Source organism: Esox lucius, chromosome 9, assembly GCF_011004845.1.
Source record: "Esox lucius isolate fEsoLuc1 chromosome 9, fEsoLuc1.pri, whole genome shotgun sequence".
Classification (NCBI taxonomy): domain Eukaryota; kingdom Metazoa; phylum Chordata; class Actinopteri; order Esociformes; family Esocidae; genus Esox; species Esox lucius.
Genome location: NC_047577.1, coordinates 7467284 through 7473283, shown reverse-complemented (window position 1 = coordinate 7473283; position 6000 = coordinate 7467284). Strand labels below are relative to the sequence as shown.

Sequence of the window (6000 nt, the reverse complement as noted above, 5' to 3'; positions counted from 1 at the left end):
GTGGTTAGAGCAGAAAAAGGTGAAGGTTCTGGAGTGGCCATAACAGGGAGATCTAAAATGTGTGTTTCATGCTAGATGACCAAAGACTTCGCATTTTGCCAAGACAAATGGGCAGCTATACCACCTGCTAGAATTCTTTGTTGCCATGTTTTGTTTCATGATTGTGCCATTCTGTGATGTCCTACAGTTGAATGTGAATCCCAAAAGGAAATAAGACATGTTTATCTTGCTCACTTCTGTTTTCTTTACAAATGGTACATTTATTACCAATAACAAAAACAATATATTATTCTTTACATAGCTAGCTAAAATATTGTAGTTGGATATCAGAAAGAATTTATGATTACTTCATGGACAACACCAAAAACGGTGCAAAATAATTATCTCATGTTGCATGATTGGTTGTTTTAAATTAATGTATTAAAAACGTAGTTATTTGAAACCTCAGTTGTGCCTGTGCTCATCATTTGCACAAAGTGGGCGCGCATAACCAGATTAGTGACCGATGAAGCACTAGTATAACTTTCGGTTTTGGCTGGTGATGATTTAAGCCGACCCACATTAAATGTGATTTAGATATCTACAATAGACGCACCTCTGTCTCAGAACAATGATTGGCCGGGTGTTTACCTGGACTGCGGTCAGGGGCGACTGGTCATTAGGGGCAGGTGGGGAACCTGCCCTCATCTAGTTCGATTGATATAGATGGTGACGAGTGTCAGTGTGTCCACACTTATCTATTAAGATTGTTGTCAAAGAATAAAACATGGAAAGTTAAACATGGAAATACAATTTAGACACTGTAAACTTCATGGTCACCTGTGACATCATCATCCCAATAGTTAGTGAATGGAAACAGGTCAGGTGTGATCCTGCGAAAAGTCAATCAGTACGACATCATCTAGTCACATGGTGGGGAAGTAATGTGAGTAGGGGAACATAATGTTCCCTCCTGTGTACTTTTGCGGCCTTCCGCTCTGGGGTCACCTGATCAACTAACCTCCTGTCATTCATCAGTCCTCAGTTTTAAGCAGGTGACGCCACCAACCGTCTTTGGTTATTTCACACTTGACCTGGGATCTTTTTATTTTGATTTTGAAGGGATTACAGCGAACTCAGTTTACCAGGCACTGGAATGTAGTTTAAGGCGTAACTTGACCCACTGCAAGGCCAGTTAACCTCCACCGTGGCTTATGACACGTGTCCTAAGTCTGGAACGGTCCTATTGATCAGTCCTCCGACAGAGGAACTTTTTATGTTGCCACCCAGCGGTTCCTAAGGCTCTGCAATATAGTTGTGCTTATTTAGAACCGGTTCACTCACAGAGCCTGAGGTACTGAGAGTCGCCCCTATCGTGCCTGTGCTCTAAATACTCATTAGGCCCCCTTTTGGTCCATTTAAACTTCTGTCTGGTGCTCTCCAAGGTGAGGGTATTTCCCCACTGTAAGTCATCAACCCTTGTCAGCCTGTTCCCCTCCTATCTGGCTCTTAGCCAACCCCCGAGCACTCTGCCCAGACTCAATGCGGAGAGGTTGGATCCTTTTATGGACTTAAGGTTCCGTATTCCTTCTCGGGAACGAATCCCTGGTCAACTCGTTTTGCTTGACCCTATCATACACTACAGAAAAGATACTTACCTTAATTAAACCCAGAACAAACACCTCTAAGAATGAATGTATTTTCACCCAACCTTGGAGCAAACCAGTACCATTGGACCTGGACGGGGAACTGGTCTCATCCCAAGGCCTACGTTTTGATTTATGGAGTACGTGGTTCATCTCACTGCCTACTATCTCTGGTGAAAACAGGGCTGCAGCTCAGAGGCAGAGGAATTACGATCGAGCATTTGACAACCACACACACACACACATACAAGACCAAGAGGGAGAGCTCTTACAAGTTCCTACCTTTATTTGGGTTAGTCAAACACTAGTACAGACAGTGCAGGGTTTCGGGAGCGTCCAGTAGCCAAGAATCAGATCAACTCTTCTCAGGTCTTAGATCAAAAAGCCCCAGTTACGGGGCCCTCCAGGCCCTTTTATAATGGTTCTTATTCATGGTGTTTAAGGAGGTGCATATTTTACATAAATGTACAATGATTGGTTTACCATGATATCATCTTCCAGTCCCCTCCCTTTGGGTATGAAGGATGTAAATATTATACAAAATAGTTCAATGATTGGTTCATATTTAACACGTGACCCCAGACTTTACTACCCCTCTCATAGTCCTAATTTGGAGTCTATGTATGTCCTCCCCATTTCTTTACAGAGCAATGGGAACGTTTTCTGTTTTTACTGGGGTCTTCGTCTGGTTCATAGACAAACACCAAGGGGGAGGAGGGTAGTTGGACATCATCCGTCTCAGGTCCAGGATCAAGTCCAATTAGTAGAAACAGTTCTATTAGAGGTTATGTAAAATAGGATTATGTTCCACTGTTGTGTTCTAATGATTCCTTACAACATGTTGTAGAGTTACAGTATGTTGTTTGTTAACCAGGACTTCGGGTGGAGGTGACTGGTGGAGATAAGAAGACATTGACCTGTAGCTCCACAGGTCATCTGACTGGTAACCCCACCTACATCTGGTACAAGAACGGACAACAGATAGATGAGAGCTCCTCCACCCAGTTTAAAGACCCAGTCTACAGTAACTATGAAGACAGTTACTCCTGTTCTGTTAAAGGTCATGAGGATCTCCACTCTCCTACAGTGTGTGAGTGTTTATTTAATACTGGAACACTGAGTTAGATACAGGGGAGTCAGATACAGGGGAGTCAGATACAGGGGAGTCAGATACAGGGGAGTCAGTTACAGGGGAGTCAGTTACAGGGGAGTCAGTTACAGGGGAGTCAGATACAGGGGAGTCAGATACAGGGGAGTCAGATACAGGGGAGTCATCAGTGGACATATCCTGTACTTATTTTGGTCATTATTATGATCATCATTGTGGTTTAGTCCTAAACAGAGTGGTAGGTGGAGGGATAAGTTGATCCCTGAGGACCTAACCACAGACCCAGGGTATGCAGGTCGGGTGGAGTATCCTGACCAAGAGAGTAGAAGATACAGAGGTACCTCCACCCTGAGAATCACAGATCTGAGAGAGGAGGACTCAGCTGAGTATCACTTCACTTTTAAAACAGACACATTTGAATGGAGTCATGATCTCCCTGGAACAACTCTGACTGTCACAGGTAATACTGAACTTTTTAGTGTGTGATGCAACTGTTAATCATGATGAATTACTGAAGGAAATACATAAATAAAACAGTGTGTTGGTTGATTCATATTCCATCAGATCTACAGGTGAAGATGACTCCTGCTACAGTGACTGAGGGACAGAATGTAACACTGACCTGTATCACATCCTGTCCTCTGACTGACAACACCACCTACATCTGGTACAAGAAGACTGTAACCTCACTAAAAGCATCAAGACAGAGTTACAGCATCACTAACATCAGACCTGAGGACAGTGGAGAATATTACTGTGAGGTCAGGAATGGAAGAGGATCTAAGGACTCTTCAGCTCTGATGGTCACTGTTGCAGTTAACATTTAATCTGCAATTCTTCAATGCAAAATGACATGTTTGAAGATAATCTTTCTACTCTAATGACACTTTAGTTTATACATGTATGGGTTGTTTTATGTAATCCCTTGCCAAGTAGTTATTTCATATTCTTTACTAGTGACTGTATATTCATTAACTAATTGTTTATTTCAACATGTCATGTATTCATATCATCCACAATATATTTTAGTGAAACAGATATCAGTTCTGACTGCATCTGTAGGAATCACAGTGGTTGTTCTGGTTCTCATCCTCTGTCTCTCTGGATTCATCTGGTTCAGGTGAGGAGTTTCATATTTTCATTTATTACACTTTAATCTGATTCAATCTGATTTTTTGTAAATATTATTTATTGATTAATTAATTCAATAATAATGGATTATTCATTTATTTATAAAACAGGAAGAGGGGATGTAGATCCCACTGTAATAAATGAGACAAAATATTGTACTCGACCATCCAATAATCTCAACACCTGTCCAGTACGCTGCTGTGAAATTCAGCTGTCCCAGTGCTGCCCCCTGGTGAATATATTCTGCCATTGCATCAATATAGAGTCAACAGAAACGGAGATCATCAAGGATACTCATGCTGTTGTTTTTGGAGGCAATCATCAATCAGACATCAGTCAGTCATCAATTAGTCAAAGGTCAGTCATCAATCAGTCATTAATAAGTAAAGCAGATGGCCCCCAATGCCCCCAATGATGATATGTTCTCACTGACATAAATTGTAATATATTTATGTAGGACCGATGTGATCCATTCAGGATCTGTTCATCATGTGTTCAACATGGTCACCTTTTCACTATTTAGTACACTACTTTTGATAACAACACTGTAGACCCTGGTCAAATGTTGGGAAGAGGGTAACATTTGTGACACAGCGATACCATTCATTTTGGATTCTCTCTATAGACCGACGACACAAACAGCTGAGGTGGATTCCTCCAGATTTTACAGCTCAGTTTACAAACCCAGAATCAACAAGAAGTGAACAAGACCTGAGGGGTTCTGTTAAGTGCTGCTCATCCACCAATCAGATTCTATTCTGTCACCAGGGTCTTTTCCTTTACAGAACATCCAGTTCACATGGGAGTCTGCATTGTTCTCTGTGAATTACAAAAAGAACACGTTATGTGTCATTTTTATTGTCATTCTTTTATATAAAGTCAGTCATAGATCACGCAAACTTATTCAATGAACTAGTCACTCTGGAAAAATTACCACATTTTAAACTGTTACTCAATCAACTTGTGTTTGTCCAGCATTGGCGTTGTTAGGCCTGGGCATCCGGGGCTATAGGCCCAAATATTTTATGAATAGCCCCGGATCTCAAATTGACCAGAAAATAAATAAATTGACTCTGATCTATTCATCTATAATTCCAATCGCACATTATGACAATGTAGAGGTGTAGGCCGCTAGCTCTTCTGATATCGCCGTGTTGGTATAGTTCCTAAAACATCATAATGTTGGCACAACTGAGGTTAGGTTTAGGCACAGGCGTCTCTGAGGTTAGGTTTAGGCACAGATGTCTCTGAGGTTAGGGTTAGGTCAAAGGGTAAAGGTCGGTGGGGACTGGGGTAACCAACCAACTACAGGTCAGTCGCAAGGATAGTCCTGGAGCAACGTTAATTATGGTGACATCAACATGGCACTATCCGATTGCAAATATTGATGGTTCAGCGTCTTTTTCGGTGGGGGGGACCCATAGATCCCCTGGCAGATTTCCCCCTCCCCAATGTTGACTCCATGGCTATGACCTTGGTGTTGTTATATTACCAACCAACTGAATGAGGATGTCATGAGAAGAGACTGCAGTAATGATGAAATACCAGTAGGGAGCGCTCTATTCAAGAACCCTGGATACTGCAGCAGCACTTTGATGACACCTGTAAATGCAACATGCTGATAGAATGGAACTAATGACATCATGGATATGATCAAATGTAAATTAAACTTTGACCTGTCCAATGAAAAACTCATTGGTGAAAGAAAAACCTTCTTACATATTGTACAAATTCCAAACAGTTTCAGGAAATATTTCTGGTAAAAACAAATTTTTGTACATTTACATAGTGTACACCCCTCCTCAATAAAGAAAAGTAATTAGATATTCAGTCAAACATTTACATTCAAAAATTAGCAAACTCCCTTTTCTTAAATGCTTGTCAGTTTGTTCCTTAATGTAAACAGAATGAAGATGAAGGAACTGACAGTTCTGCATCTGCTACATGTGTCTTGAATCCTTGTTTCAAATGCAGAACCCACAGATATCGTCACATTCCACTCACTACAGTACGTTGACTTATTGAACAAGACCTCCCATTTCACTTCACCCTGTAAGTACGCTCTGTAATATATTTCTTTTTATTGTTTTTTGGTTATTTTAATACACAGTTATTCAACAGAGGACAACGTTTCAT

The 6000-nt window shown here is 41.1% G+C and overlaps 1 long non-coding RNA gene across 1 annotated transcript; it reads left to right on the top strand.

Moving 5' to 3' along the window:
• Nucleotides 1–2673: 2673 nt before the first annotated feature.
• Nucleotides 2674–3389, top strand: LOC117594889. Its single transcript, XR_004576177.1, has 3 exons — nucleotides 2674–2715; nucleotides 2958–3193; nucleotides 3298–3389. It is a non-coding gene; the product is annotated as an uncharacterized LOC117594889 (long non-coding RNA).
• Nucleotides 3390–6000: the final 2611 nt, after the last annotated feature.